The sequence below is a fragment of the Pseudonaja textilis genome, chromosome 3 (genome assembly GCF_049901715.1).
Source record: "Pseudonaja textilis isolate UNSWEBS1 chromosome 3, rPseTex1.2, whole genome shotgun sequence".
Classification (NCBI taxonomy): Eukaryota; Metazoa; Chordata; class Lepidosauria; order Squamata; family Elapidae; genus Pseudonaja; species Pseudonaja textilis.
In genome coordinates this window covers 115,167,415-115,184,691 of record NC_141992.1, presented here as the reverse complement: position 1 = coordinate 115,184,691, position 17,277 = coordinate 115,167,415, and positions in this window count along the sequence as shown.

The following is a 17,277-nucleotide window of genomic DNA, read 5'->3' as shown; positions in this document are numbered from 1 at the left end:
AATTACCTTTGCACAAAGCTGGAAGAGCGACAAAATACCACCAGATGAAGCTTTCATTCAAAAAATAATGGACTGTGCAGAGCTAGACAAATTCACTATGGAATTAAAAGGCAAGGATGATTGAGATTATTATGCAATATGGGATAGGTGGTATGAATGGATGAAGAATAAAGATATAAATTGATGTATAGTTTCAAAATGAGAAATATGTATATACAATGACACAAATACTGTTAATGGAAATGAGAGTTTTATATTTTTGGTTTTTAAAGAATAAAAATTATTCTTAAAAAAACAAGATGGTTTCTCCCCAAGAAAATAAGAGATCCATCTAAAATAAAGAATTTCAAGTATCTATGAACATGTCTTTACTCTTGTTTTAAAACAGAAACTGTCTCTTAACTCCAAAAAATGCTTTTGCCCTAGAGGATTAATACACAACTTTGAAAACCTTTGATTTCTATTGCCTCGGGTAATCACCTATATGAATTTCATCCTACAAACGGAAATGATAGAAACAGGTAATTCTAATCCTAACTCTGACCATATGTTAATTTAAGATAATTTGCACAGAAGCTCTGAATTACCTGGGAAATTAGAATCAATAACAATTCAGAAGTCAATTATTTGCTTCTTGCTGATGTACTCAATCTAGGTAAAACATGTTGAAGATGAGATGTATCTAGGCATCTTCTATCAGGTATTTAATAGAACATGAAGTGAGGGGAAATGAAGGTTATAGTGTATTATTACACCTGAGATCTCCTCCAGGCTACAGTTCCACTGTATAGTGTATAAGCCTATTGAAAAGAGGTTATTTAAGACAGGAGGAGGTGCAAAAGTGCTGAAACTTCTGGGAACCAAGCCAGATACACAATTCAAAGCATCTAATGTGTAGAAGATAATTATCAGAAATGGGAAAAGATTGAAGACTATAGTGAAGAGCTGTTCGACTTATATCTAGGCTTGTTCCATGAGAGTGGCTAGTTAGAGTGAAAGAAAAAAAATATTTAGGGATGTGTGAATTCTCCAACATTATCTTTATTTTCTGTTAATTTGGACCATTTAGAGATTGAACATTTTTTCCTAAGAATTATTTGTTTCATTCAAAAATAAATTGATATAGTAACAAGGACAAAGAGATTGTGCCTGCATTAAAAAAAAAAAAAATCTTCCAGTTTGGTTCAAAGTTGTAAAAGCCTGGATGACTTATAGGAGAACTAGAATCAACATAGAATACCTGCCATTTCTTGGAATGATCATCAGATCAAGCAATAATGTATGGACTGCACAGGAACAACTGCAAAATTGAAGGTGCCCTCGTGCAAAGAAGGCCAGAGCAAAACAAGTGTAGATTTTTGAGGGAAGGGTGAATACCAGCTTCATTGGCTAGCATTTATCTGACCCTGGTGTCTTCTGAGGGTAAAATCATCCTCTCTAATCTATTTATTTGTTGATTTGATTTGTCAATCGCTTACAAGATAATAGGTATAAGTATATACATAGTTATGAATACATGAAATGGGTACATATAAGAAAAATAAAAGAAACAATAGGACAGGGATGGTAGGCACATTGGTGCACTTATGCATGCCCCCTACAGACCTCTTAGGAAAGGGGTGAGTAAGGGCTAAGTAGTTACAGTGGGCTCTAGCACTTAGATCATTAGAGATGAATATTCCAAGGTCCTTTACAGAGCTTGGATCATCAACAAGGTCTTGACTATTCAGCCTGTATTTTATTTTCTGATTTTTTTTTGCCAATATGTAAGACAGAGCATTTATTTGTTGAGATTTGAAATTGCCATTTGTTTGACCATTCTGATACATAGTCAAGATCTTTTGAAGGGTAGCAGTATTGTCTGTGGTATTGAACAGCTTTACATCATCAGTGAAAAGAATGCAGTTGCTCTTAATATGATCACAGAGGTCATTTATGTAGAGTATGAAGAGAGTAGGTCCTAGAACACTGCCTTGAGGGACACCACTATTGACAGGTACAGAATTTGATAGGACACTCCCAATTTTGACCATTTGTTGTCTGTTTGACAGGAATGCTTCTATCCAGTTATGCAGGTGTCTAGAGATACCATAAGATTTTAGTTTTAGGAGTAGTTTGTCGTGTACCACTGCACCAAAGGCTTTACAGAAGTCTATGTAGATTGCGTCTATTGCTTTGCCCTGATCGAGTTGTGTAGTCCATATGTTTTTGCAGTGTAAGAGTTGCAAATTACAGGATAGTTTTTTCCTGAAACCAAATTGTTTATTAGAGAGTAGATTGTTTGTCTCTAAGTGGAGGATAATGGATTGGTTAATAATTGATTCCATGACTTTACAGGTGATGCAGCATAAGGAGATTGGTCTGTAATTTTCAACTAGTCTGGGGTCTCCCTTTTTGAAGATGGGGATGACCATGGCTTGTGACCATAGGTTAGGAATGGAGCTAGTCCTGAAAGATTTTTCAAAGATTATGCTTAGAGGTTTGGCTATGGCAATGGATAGCTTTTTTAAGAAGTAGGCACATATTCCATCCGGTCCAATAGATAGAGATGGTTTTAGATTGTGTAGTGCTTTTTCAACATTGTCTTCTGTAAAATCACTATGTATTAGATCATTGTAGTTGTTTGTGGTTCGGCTAGGAAATACTGGGCATGATCCATTGCTGTTTACAAATACTGAGCTGAAGAATGTGTTAAAGATGTTGGCTTTAATGGTGTCATCTTTGCACTCTTTATCATTAGGTCCTATTATGGGTGGGATGGACCTTGAGTCTTTTAGTTTGTTGTTTACAAAATTGTAAAAATCGCGGGTGGAATTGGTGCATAGAAGGTTTTCCTCTTGTTTAATGTGATAATTGGCGCATTCAGTCTTTATCTGGTGGCACAAATTTTGGTATCGGCTTTTGAAATTGGCAATGTGACCAGATTTGTTTTTCTGCCAGAGTGATCTCTTTTTGGATTGAAGTTTCCTTATTGTTATGGGTAATCTTTTTGGTTTTGTTTTGGGAGTTGTTGTTGGTACATATAGTTTGATGACTCTTTTGACTTCAAGTAAAAATATGTTGTAATGGTCTTCAACAGTATTGCATCCAGTGAATAGAGATTGCCAATCAGGGGATGAGAGATAGTTGTCTATAAGATCATAGTTGCCTTTTTTAAAGTTATAATTGGGGATTATGTCATTGTGATGATTTTTGTGTGGACGTATGTTGAGACAGAAGTCAATCATAGTGTGGTCACTGTTGGAAAAGGTTTCTTTAGTTTGTATTCCATAAATTAAATTCAAACTATTGCAGAATATGAGATTGAGGCAGTTGTTTAGTCTGGTGTTGTTGGTTACTAGTTGATCCAGTCCCAGATTTGTATCAGCATTGTAGAAGGTTGCGTGTATGGGTTCAGTTGTACATTCATTTAGAGTCCAGTCAATATGAGGTAGATTGAAGTCACCAAGAAAGATAAAAGTGTGTGGGCAGGATGCTGCCCATGTTAGTAGTGTATTTAGCTTGTTTACATGTTCAATGTCATAATCAGGTGCTCTGACATAGTAAGAATCGAAATGTGATATTTAAGGATAGTTCACAGATGATGGTCTCAGGAAGAGCAAAATCCTGGGTAACTTGGATGCTTTTTAGATGTAAGGACTTTTTACAGAAGATAGCAACATCACCTCCTCTACGAATTTCACGATCTGATCGGTAAACAGGATAGTCTCTTATTATGGTAATGGAGTCAGGGAGAGATGCATTGAGCCATGTTTCACAGACAAATATGATGTCAAATTTAGCCATCTTTAGTAAGAGGAGAAATTCAGGTATTTTATTTGCAAGGCTTCTTGCATTGAGTAGCTTGCATTTAAGGCCAGCAGTAGTTGGAATTGAGGTAGTTAGGGGTGTGTGTGCCTAGTCTTGGGTGATGGTGGATTGGTTGAGGTAGGGTTGTGGTTGAAGGTTAAAGCTGAGTTGCGGGTTGTGTGACTTACTTTTGATACAGTCAGCATGGTAGTCAATGTACAGGTCCTTCTCTCCATTGTCTAGACGTATTTTGAGTTCAGTGCGGAGTACACGGGAGTGGGCACGTTGCTGTATGGTTAGGTCAGGGTGACAATGGAGGTTCTTATGGTTGGTGTTGGTTTTGGCGAGTGAATTTATAGTGTAAATGAATTTACGTTTGCTTGATTCATTTTTGCAAATGACCCTGCAGAAGCGTGGGGCCACAGAGACGTCTCTGTTTTTGAGCTCTCGGCCAATGTGGGAAATGTCAAGTATTTCATCAGGGGAGATGGTTGATGCTTGATAATCACTGATGATGTTTCGGACAGTTGTGATGTCATCATTATCATTGATGTCCTCTAGACCAAATAAGATGGCGTTTGGACGTTTCCGTTCATGCTCAACAGTTTCTCTGATGAGGATTGGGATATCATTATTTGTCTGGCTTATGTTTTTTTGTGGATTGGGTTGTGGTTGTTGGGTAGAGATGTGGTTTGTAGCTATTGGATGTTCAGGTTTTTGCATTGTGTCTTTTTTTTCGAGGTTGGATAATCTTTCTTTTAAGGCGTCCAGGGATGCTACTATGGTGTCAAGGGATGTTATTCGTGTTTCTATGGTATCAACTCTTTCAAACAGATCCAGTTTGGGTCTGCATGATTTGCAGAGATATGGAAATTCATTGGATGATTTTAGGTATTGAATATTTGCTCAGGTAATCCCAAGCAGTCATGACAAGTGTATTTGTTACACAGAGAACATTTGATGGAGTTTTTATTTTCCTTTAGAGTTTTGTAGCATTTAAGGCATGTGCAGGAGTCTTGTGGTTCATTGGTGGGGATTAATTTCTCTTTAGGTTGTGGTTTGGCATTGGATTTTTTTCTTGGCATGGTAGGTTTGTTAAGATGGTACATTGATTAAATTAATTAATGGAACAATTTTGGGTAATCAATATAGCCAATATCACACCAATCAATCAATTACAGTAATCTCTCTAGTCAAATAATTTTCCTAAGCAACAATCAGCCTAATCAATTAATTACACTAATCACTAATCAATTAATTACACTAATCATTAATCATACTGTTCAATTAAATTCATCAAATCACTGATTTTACTAATCAATTAAATTACATGAATCTTGATCTTTTAAACTAATCAGTAACCACACTATTTGCACTAAACCCTCTAATCACACTAATCAATTAAAACAATAAATCAATTAAACTATTAATGAAATATTTTATAGAAATTGATTATCTAATCATTGATATAGGTGATGAGGTAGAAAAGTTGTAAGTTTTGAGGTAATGAATTAATCAGTGTTTGATTAAAGTAATGAGGTAGTATTGAGAGTCTGCAAGGAAAGGGTTAATGGTTTTACTAGCAGTTGTTATTTACTGGGTGGGTGGGATTTATTGCTCAGATGGCTGCTGCTATTATGATGTAAATAATAGTCTGTAACAGGATGTTCGAAAGCATGATGGATTATTGAAAAAGAGCAAAATTCTCTGAATTAAAACACTTTAACTACAATCAATATGTCTCTGAGTAAGATTGTTTTCCAATAGTTTCCTAAAATTCTTCAGGTTGAGTAGTAGTAAAAAATTTGGGTTGACCAATCCAATCTGTCCTTTACTTTTAAAGTTACTCCTAGTTGCGATATCTTTTTTTTTTAACTAAATCTGACAGTCACTCCCGATGGTTAATCGCAGCTATTTTCCTCCTTTCTAGAAAATTCTCCTCCTAATCCTAGAAAATTCATGGCAGAATTCTTTTACTCTTTTGCAGCCCTTCTAACCTCTGCTTGGAGTTTCACAGTCATCACGTTCCTTCCCTAGCACACATTCTCTGCTCCCTCCTGGCACAAGCGGTTCAATGTATCAGTGTGCATTCTGCACACATGTGGGCTGGCTGCATCTCAATGCCTATGCAGTGAGTATGAATGTGGCTCACAAACCAGATGTTCAGCCTGTAAGACAGAGCTCTGCTACCCTTTGCAACCCCTTCTTTTAAGAATGGCTCAGAAGAAAACTCCTGGGATCTGTTGCAATTTGTTAATGAGAACCTAGCCATCTGAATCAGGACTACAGTGGTGAAAAGAAAGGTCTCAATGCTTTCGGCTCCCAATAAAAAGTGAGAGGTGGGAGGGCTTTGCAAGAATGAGAAAGTTTGATGTGGGTTGTGCATTTATGTTCTGAGACATGTAGCTTTTTGCCATGTGGAGGGATGTAAAAGGGTGCATACAGGCATAAATGTTCAGCTCCAACTTCCACTGACACACTTTGGGGCTGCAAAAGTGGCTGGTTCCTAGATTTCAATAGTTGTTTTGGTTCCCAGTAGCTGCCATCTAGGTTCTGCTGAAATACAGTGTCGTAGTTTTTTTATTCAAATGTACATGGAGTTAGTGAAAGGATCATAACTGCCCCTGTTCTCTCCCCCTTATACTTAACAGCTGCTTCAGGAGTTAATTATTGTTCATATCAAATAAAGTATTCTTTGCTCCCTATTGCAGAACTGAAATAATTCACAGAAGGGGTGTGCTTATAAATTTTAACTGTGATCATTGTAGCATCACAGTTGGGTGGAATCAGTAAACCAGTTAGCTTCCTGATGTTCGGCAGATAAACTTGCTAGAAGAGGAGATAGATAGATAGATAGATAGATAGAAAGAAAGAAAGAAAGAAAGAAAGAAAGAAAGAAAGAAAGAAAGAAAGAAAGAAAGAAAGAAAGAAAGAAAGAAAGAAAACAAGTTTGCAGGACTTTTACTGGTACAGAATCTAAATTATTTTGACTGCATGTGTCTCTGCACTGAACATTAAGAATGAGTGAATTAGTTGTGGAAATCAACCAGATGGTGTAGCTATTGTCTTTGCCATTTGCCAAAGAATAATGGATTTTGTTCTCCACAACTTAAATTTTGTATCAAATTTGTGTATCAGTATGAATAATGGTACTAGGAAAGATGTTTTAGGAAAACTTCATCTAGTCTAAAAAGCATACTAAAGTATTTTAATTAAAGAATGAAACCGGATGAAGAGCAGCTGCTCATTTCAAGGTGACTGATAGGAAGAAAAAATACATGAACGTTGGAATAAGGATTACAACAGACACTTAGTTGATTAATTAAACAATGTAATAAAATGGGTTCCCTTTTTGCTAAACATGAAAAACTAAGCAGGATTGGATTATAATAGTGTTTGGATGGGAAACTATTTGGAAATCTAGTACTATATGCTAACTAGAAGGGGAAATTTAAAAAATGAAAAATATCTAACGGCAAATCACTTCCATCTTTTACCTAGCAACTACACAATTCAAAGTCATCTTTATTTTTATATTATTAACTGGAAAGCAGTTTATTTTTACAAAAAACATGCAATTTGAAAATAAATGATTCTAATACATATATCACAGTTTTCTTTATTTTAATAATTTAATTATACCCCTTAAATATTCCCATAGCAACCCATCTAAGATTAATACTACTCCTGTTATCGCCTGACCTGTTTACAAACTTTATTTATGAATAGAGAAATATCAAATTTATGAAGCAAAAAAAAAAAAAAGAGGGGATGAGAAGGAAATAGGTGGAAAAGGAAATTTACGGTCATTAGAACTTTAGAAATGAGTTAATATTTTTAGGAGCCAAAATTGGCATAATTAAAAGAGAGGAAGGGAAAGCTCAGTGCAAATGGACTTTCAAAAGAACATGCATGGTCTTTTGCACTTCTTTCCATTGTCTTAACACAACAACCTATGAACATAGTAAGCAAATGCCCCATCCTGATCATTTGTATACAATGAATGGAAACCTAACCTTTGCATCCATGGCTTCTGTTTGCCAAAATTCACCCTTACAATCCCATATGTGCACACAAAAGGATTATGGCATTGGTGCCAATGATGAAGATTGCCATTGGAAGTTATTTTTTCTTAAATTTCTAGGCATGCTCCGTGAGGCATGTATGAATTTTACCAGAATACTTCTTTTGTTAGGCAATACTCCCAGTTTAAATGCATATCAAATAAATACAACCATTCATTTGGTTGTATTACAACCATACATTTGGTAACTGTTCAAAGTTACAATGGGTACTGAAAAAAAGTGACTTATGACTTTTTCACGCTTACAACCATTGTAGCATGGTCACATTATCAAAATTCAGACATCTTACAACTAACTGGCATGTATTTATGATGGTTGCAGTGTCTTGGGGTCATGTGTTCAGCTTTTGTGACCTTGTAATAACCAAAGTCAATGGGGAAGCCAGATTCTCTTAACAACCATGGCAAGAAAGGTCATAAAATGGACTGACTTGCTTAGTAACCAAAATTTTGGACTCAATTGTGATCATAAGTCGAAGACTACCTCTAATTCTATCAGGTCCAAGCCAGAAGTAAGAACTATACCATGAAGAAACCTCTTGTGTAAAACAACTGGCTGTATATAAAGAGGGGTGGATTATCATCCTAACTTGGTGGGTGTGGCAGGGGAAGGACACTGTAAAATCTCCATTCCTACTCCACTCCTGGGGGAAGGATACTGCAAAATCGCATTCCCTCCCCACCCCACTAACCTGCTTTCCAGCTCCTTTCTCTGCAGGGCAACAAAAGAAGACCCAGCCAATCAGCTGGGACTCGGGAGGCAGAGAATAGATGGGGGCAGGGGCAGTCAGAGATGGTATTTACCGGTTCTCCAAACTACCCAAAATTTCCACTCAGGATGCAACCTATATTTTGCAAAGATCTTATAAAATTGGCCCAGACCATGTGGATCCATCCATTTATTTTGTAAGCACTTAGAGCTTCTCTTTCTTTCACAAGGATGGCACCTTCATCCATAAATGGATACCTGGCCTCTTCTTGGACTAGTGGGAAAATCCCTATGCCAGATCTATCACTGGTACAGCACATAAAACATAACTTTGCACTAGTTTTTAAGCCCATAGTTTTGAAGTGGGCATCTTAGAAAGGGTTGTAGACTTAATTTTATTTCTTTATAAATATTGGGGGGGGGGGGTCCTGTTCCTTTAAGCATATTATTAGGAAACAAAAGCCATATTTATTATTGAAATTCTAAAAGCTAACTCAATACTTTATTATCTGAGCTGGATTGATAAAAAATATTGTTCTAATGTGTATTATTGATTTTTTCTCCCAATACTTAATGTTCTTGGGTTTTCCCCCTTTGTTTTTGTAACACTTATTGTGAGAAATTCATTTCACACTTTGAGAAATACAGTTTAATAACATAATCAATATAAATTAAAGTACCCATTTCTTACAAAAACAGCAACATGAAAACCTGAGGTAAATGATTATAACTGCTAGATAATCTAAATTGCTATATGCACATAGAAATATATTTTATATATTCACTCAGACATGTGTGAACATGTAAGCAAGCATGTCAGGTCATTTCCATATGAACAGAAGGAATACCCTCTGAAAGCTTAAAAGTTGTGTAGAAAAATTCTACATAACTTCCTTGACCGACAGTAATAATTGAAAACTGATTAAAGAGGGATTTGAAGCCATTGTGACATAAGTAGCTACTGGGCCAATCCCAAATTCAATATTCCTTATTATTTATATGATTAATAATATATTATCCCAATCCATGTGTGGATATTTGGTATTCCTAAAATGCATGATCATTTCACTACTAAACAATATTACTATACATTTCAATAATTGCTTATCCTAAGTGGTTTTCCCACTTAGAATAATTGTCATTTACCTCTATTCCCAGTGTGAATTGCCATTAAACTCCATAGAACGGAGCATCTGTCTGTTTCCAGAAGGTGAGTAGACAAAGCAATGGACAAAATATACAAGTAGTGCCAGTTTGCACTGGTTAATCATTGTCATAGAAAAAGAATACTTACTATAAATTACTATAATAATTTAATTATTATATCACTCTTTGATTACATCTTTCAATAGAAAAGTACATATAAATGAATATTAACTTTCAAAGAGAATAATGTTATTTCATTGCAGAAAAAAATGATATTGATGATATTGAAAATAGTTAGACCAGATGGATTTTGTCCATACAAAGTCTAGACGGACTTTGTATAAGGTAACTTCATATATTCCACCAAGGTGAAGGAAGCTGACCTTTTCTGTTGTTACCTTGACCTCTGGAATTCTATAACACCCCCACTCACATCCGAAATCTGGCTGCCCCAAACTCTGCTAGCATTTGGAAGGTCTTCAGAACATATCTCTCTTTGCCAGTCATGTGGAGTGGGAGGATAATGAGGCCTATGAAATGGGTGAGATGGATCATTATTGTGAATGCTGCTGTCCTCAGTTTCCACAATGTGTATATTTATTGTTAACTTTTATTGTTTTATTGAGTTTTTAACATTGTTAGCCACTCAGAGTCACTGTTGCCTGATAAGCAGCCAAATAAATTGATAAAAGAAATCATTTTTAAAAAACAAATGATATGCTGCTAGGACTGTAAAGTTGTGTTCACTCCACACACTTAATCTGCTTAGTATATTAATCAGTTTTCTGGGTTTATACAAAACCAGATAGTGATCAAATTAGTTCAGTTTTTGGAGTATACTAATATCCCCCCAACGCTAAGCAATATTAAATCTATCCAAATTTAGTATGTTCTAAGAATGCAGACTCTGGGTCTGTCTCTAACCTGGTTAAGCCTGCTATATTTAGTCAGCAGTGAGGAACTTTCAGATACAACTTGGGTTAATTGTTCTATTCTTCACAATGCAGAGATCTCTAAAAACATCCAAAACTTGGAAGGCACTTATTGTTTTCTGCCTAGAGGTGACCATGTGGAGGGATTAAAAGCTTCGAGTTCATCATGACACACATAAAAAGAGGTAGGGCTTAAGTCATGGGCAAGATCTTGACATTTTGATGCTTCCATGAGTGCTATGCTTCTACCATTCTTATTGGTGTTGTTCTTTCATAGCTAGAACAGTACTTGCTTAATCTTAATTCACAGCCTCACTGGCAAATCTACAATCAACTCTCCTAGACTTCCATTTGGGCTTTTCAAATATTGCTTTTTTAGCACATGGAAATAGAAAAATTTTCAAGGTTTCCTTCTTTGAACACTGAGTCTTCTCTTGTCAAGAGATCCTGTGGCACTTGAGATCTGGTCTTATCACGTGCCTAATTTCTATTCAAATATATTTAAAGGCATTTTCTAAAGTAAACATTAGAGGAAAAGCATTTTTAGGCATATGCTGAACATGCCCACTGAAAGCTGTAAATCTTGGGTTCTGCATTGTACCTGCATGAATACTATAATCTGAAAACAGCACAAGAAGAAGCACAAACAAAAAGCATTTGTAATTTCAACATTGCTAAAAAAAATTAAAAATCATTTGGTTAATATTTGCTTGTCCATATGCCCTGTCACTTTCTGAATTAATTTCTTTCACTGCTGACAATTAGTCTGCAAAGAATTGGAACAAAGCATTCACCACAGTGTTGATACAATAAAGGGAAATTTATATTCACCTTTTGTGTGTGCATGTATTCCCTGCTATACACCACTGGTGGGCAGCAGCCAAGTGTAGTGTGGCTGCATACTGAAAGATCAGACGCTAACTTTACAAGAATGTTTATGAAAGTAATCTGGAATCTATATGAAGGCTTTACAAATAAGTATTCCAGTTCCCTGGATTTCAAGGTCAAGAATCGCCAGCCAAATAAAACCCATTAAAACTGTTAAAACTCAGAAACATAAATATTATAGCACCAACAGAGGAAAGAAAAAATGTAAATTTAATAGATTCCACAGGATGCATGTGTTTGTGCGCATGCACACACACTTTGTACAGATTGCTAAATTCACAATGCAATCCTCTGACTCTTGGGACAATATTCCATAACACTCAGGAAACAGTGACCTTTTCTGATCAATTCTTTCTGTTTATAGCCAGTTCCAGAGTTTGTGTAAACTACTATTGAAAATTTCTACTTGAAGAAAAGAGGCCTAGCTGGAATCCAAAACCTTCCCCATCATTTAACACATTATGACTTGATGAGAACTAGAGTACCAGCCAGTCAGATCATCTAAGTTATATGCTTCCTATTGCTGACAATAGAAAGGATATTCTTTTAATATTGTTCTGCTTTCACTTCTTTCACCCTGCCTCTTTCTTTGGATTTGGATTTCTTGTATCAGAATGGCCCAAGAAGGGGTTTTAATGTGTTTTGGTGTTGAGACCAATGTGCAGTGTAATAATAATAAAAAAAGAGACAACCACAGAGCATAACAGAAAGAATAAGACTTAGTTGTGACTGATTCAAGTGCCCACCCATCATTATATACAAACCAAGATGAAACCTCTTTATGATTCATACATAGATATAGATATATTTCAAAAATTACATCAAAGATTTGGACCCTCAAACATTTCCATTGTGACCAAAGGGCTTCTTCCATTTATTCTATGTCTTCCTCCTTCAATTTATATCCCACATTTCAGTTTATTGAAGTTACATCATTTAAAAGATATATCAAAACAATACTAAATTATTTTAGTGCAAATCATATTTGTTTTAAGGAATCTTGGTTCTGAAATGTTTATTAAACCAAAACAACCAAAACACATCTCCAAACCTAAATATGAATCAGTCATAAAATATCCAGAAGTTAAGATATATAAGAAAAGACCATCTAAACATGGATCCTGCTCCCAAAGATTACTGGAAGGACAAGGCTGCTCTGAATGTGGATGGACCCTGAATGTTTGCCTCTCTTTAAAGGTAAAGGTTCCTCTCACACATACGTGCTAGTCATTTCTGGCTCTAGGGGGCAGTGCTCATCTCTGTTACAAAGCTGAAAAGCCAGCACTGTCCAAAGATGTCTCTGTGGTCATGTAGCCAGCATGACTGAATGCTGAAGGTGCACGGAACGCTGTTACCTTCCCACCAAAGGCGTCCCTATTTTTCTACTTGCTGTCAAACTGCTAGGTTGGCAGAAGCTGGGACAAGTAACAGGAGCACACTCCATTACGCAGTGCTAGGGATTCGAACCGCCAAACTGCCGACCTTTCTGATCGACAAGCTCAGCTGTCTTAGCCACAAAAGCAAATTCCAAGTTTGTAGCTGAATTTAAGTAGTCAGGTATACTACATAAATACTTAGGAGCTTCCATTTTGAGTCTCTTCGGTGACAGACCAAAATCCATGATTGTGCATGGTTTCGATCTGTGCTCGCTGCCGGAGCACCCCGAGCCGGCTGGTTTTGGGGCTAAGCCACCCCATAGAGGTGGTGAAGAGGGGGGAGACTGCCAGCAGGGTCGAGGAGAGCTGCATCTCTCTTCCCCAGCTGGCCATTACTCCTGAAGGTGGTTGCAGAGGTGGTCAGAAATGGCCACCTCAAAGAAGAACTGAACTGGAAAAGAATGTGCAGGAGGAAGATAAGAAGAGAAAGTTTTGGTCAACTGGGTTAAACTGAAAAAGCAATTACATAAGGTACCCTGGAATTTAAACTAAATACCATTGTTCCCAAAGAACATTTTGAAGCAGTGAAGGAGAGAAAAAGGGGAAAGGATTAGGTTTTTTTTTCTTCCCTTTCATATACTGACAGCTAAGAGACTTAAGCAAGAAATTGAAAAAAAAATCCATTTTGACATTAATAGGCATTTAAGCTGAAAATAAAAGTCAAAGGGATAATATAGATTTCTGGATATTTAAAAGTTTTTAAAAGCAGGAAAGGAGAAAAAAAGAATAAAAGGGTAGGATCTGGAAAAGTGGAGGAGACTGCCTGGAACTAAGGAATGGAACTGTAACTAAAAGGAACTTACAGTGAAACTTTAACAAGATTCCCCAAAGACACATCCTAATTGAAACTTGGCAACAAAATAATAGAACCCCAGGAAGAGAAAGTAGAAAAAAGAAGCAAGAAGAAACAGCCTTGGATTATTTGGATTACTTGGTGATTTTTGGTTTTTGCATCTAAATGACTAAAACTAATTGGGTGGTTGTTTAAAAGTGTTTAAAATGGCATCACTCTTAGAAGAACTGAAAATGGAACTTAAAAAATAGAAAGAAGATGCACAAGAAGGGAGAGGTTCTTTTGGCTTCGTTTTTCAATTCTTAGATATGGAGATCTGGAACTATGAGAAACAACAAAAAATGCCTGCAGGACAAGAAGATCAGGACAAGGAAGCAGCCATCTTTAATGATCAAATAAATTTTAAGTGGGGGGGGAAGGAAAGGGGGGAAAGAGAGTGAAAGGTTTAAGACTAGAAAAAACAACCAAAAAGAAGAAGAGTTTGAAAGATAAGTATAATATTAGAAAGCAACAGATGAGGTGATTACAGATGAGAGAATTAGAAGTAGAGAGACGAGGGGGTAAAAGGGGGAGGGAGAAGAAGGGGGGGAAGAAAGTAAGGAAAAGAAAGAAACAAGATATAGAGAAACAGGAAAAAGATATAAGGATTGAAACCATAAGCCTATTTAGAGATAATGGGTGAAAATTTAATTGTAAAAAGGATTCTGCAAAGGTACATAAGATAGCATTGTTATACTACAAATAGAAATAATTTTAGAAAATATGACTAAAATGATGGATAAAATATTCACTGTAATGTAGTGGAACGTTTGTTAATAAATAAATGAATTAAAGTGAATGAGAAAATTAAATTAGGAAAGGATGGGAACATTTTAATTATTATTAATGATTTATAAAAATATAAGTGAGAAATATGGGGAAAAAAGAATTAATTATGGTAAGTTTATAAGTGTTCCCAAGGAAGTATGATATTTAATTGAAAAGAAATGTTAAAGATGTTAAGATTTCAATGAATATTAATGATAGAATTGAATTGGAATGGAATGTGATCTCTATATCTCTATATCTATCTATCTATCTATCTATCTATCTATCTATCTATCTATCTATCTATCTATCTATGGTATTCAGCTTTGTTCGGTATTTTCCCACGTCATTGTAGTTGTGCTTTTAAAGTTGTAGCAACGTTTCGGCAGAATCTCATCTGCCATCATCAGGCTTCTGTATTGTATTGGCCAGACACAATACAGAAGCCTGATGATGGCAGATGAGATTCTGCCGAACATGCTGCTTCAACTTACAAGCACAATGACGTGGGAAATACTCAACAAAGCTGAATACCATACATAAAGTACCCACGAAAACTTAAGAAATATATATCTACATCTACATCTACATCTACATCTACATCTACATCTACATCTACATCTACATCTACATCTATCTATCTATCTATCTATCTATCTATCTATCTATCTATCTATCTATAATATATATGTGTTTTCTTAAGTTTTCCGGGTACTTACGTGTATGGCATTCAGCTTTGTTCAGGTATTTTCCCACGTCATTGTAGTTGTGCTTTTAAAGTTGTAGCAACATTTCAGCAGAATCTCATCTGCCATCATCAGGCTTCTGTACACACACACACACACACACACACACACACACACACACATATATATATATATATTTTGTGTGTGTGTGTGTGTGTGTGTGTGTGTGTGTGTGTATTCTTTTAATATATATATTCTTTTTAAGAATATAGTGTGTATTTTAAGAATGTACCAAGCAGAATTCGATTTGAAGTTATGTATTATATTGAATGCTATAATCTTAAAGGTATACATTGAAGCTTAAATAAGAGTTTGAATGGATAAAATTAAAAGATATAAAGGTGTCATACTCCAATTAGTAACTACAGGGGAAAATTTGTTTAATGAGAAAAGATAATATGAAACTGAAACAGGACAGACAAAAGTATAAATATAATGATTTGAATTGAGATGAGATAATTAAAATAAAGTTGAGAAAATTAAAAGAGGGGAAAACTATGTAGAAAATATAAAACAGTAATAAGATATGGAATAGAACATAAAAATGAGCATGAAATTGAGTTTGTGTCTGTATGAAGAAGTAATAACCTGGGACTATGCTATTTCCAAAAAAAGATGTTTTATTTGTATTTTGTTTTTGTGAAAACCCAAATAAAATTTTCAAAAATAAATAAATAAATAAATACTCAGGACAAACAGAACAATTTTATATTTCCCAGCTGCTTTCAGAGCATAACCCTGCTACCTCATACAATGTTGTTTGGTTCTGTACAGCAGCACTCAAAATTTGTGAGATGATGACTAGACTTAATTAGCATCTAGTTCTTATTAGAGTGCTCTGTATTTGATTTAAGCTTCCACGTACTACCTTTTATGTCTTCTAGGCCCAACTAATGCTCCTCCCCCTTCTTTTAGATTCTTATTGACTTCTAATATATATTTTCTGTTTTAATACCTTCTAGCTTTTCAGAATTTTTGGACTCTGATATGTATTATACACTTTAATTGATCGGACCCCATCTCTTTATGCTGGTTTATGATCATAATAAAGTTTTGATTTGAAATGAAGGTAGTCCTCGAATTAAGACCAAAATTGAGCCCAAAATGTTTTGTTACTATGCAGGACAGTTGTTAAATGAGCTTTGCCTCATTTTACAACCTTGCTTGCCTCAGTTGTTAAGTGAATCACTGCAGTTGTTAAGTTAGTAACACAATTGTTAAGTGAATCTGGCCTCCCCATTGACTTTGCTTATTAGAAAGTTACAAAAGGTGATCATGTGACCCTGGGACACTGCATCCATGTCACATGCCAGTTGCCAAACATTGGAATTTTGATCACATGACCACAGGGATGCAGCCACAGGTGTAAAAAAAGTCAGAAAAAAGTCAGAATAACAGAGTTGGAAGGGACCTTGAGGTTCTCTACCTCCTGCTCAAACAGGAGGCCCTATATCATTTCAGACAAATGCCTCTCCAATCTCTTTTTAAAAGCTTTTGGTGCACCCACAAGCTTTTGGTGCACCCATGAAGCACCCACACTAAATGAATGGTTGTATAAGTTGAGGGCTACCTGTAGCCACTCAGAATGATTAAGGCACTAGATAAGCATAGTTTTATTTCTTTTTTAAAAATAGATTAGGAATTTGTTCCGGACTAGCAGGCTTGAAAGCCTGCAACTCTGATTGGTCCGTGAATAGCAGATCGTGATTGGTTGCCACAGACTAATGCGATTGGCTAGTAAATGGGCTGCCGCGATTGGCCCAGCCAAGAGCAGCAAACTCAAATCGCTTTCATTGGCTGCCTAGCCGCAGCCAGCCCTATATAAGGGACTGCTGCGGCTGGGATAGTTCGCTCAAATCTGAAGTCACTAATAAAGAGCTGTTGTTGTTATCTGAGTCTTGCCTCCGTTCTTGAACCATCCTCCCAGATCTAACAGAATTCATAGCA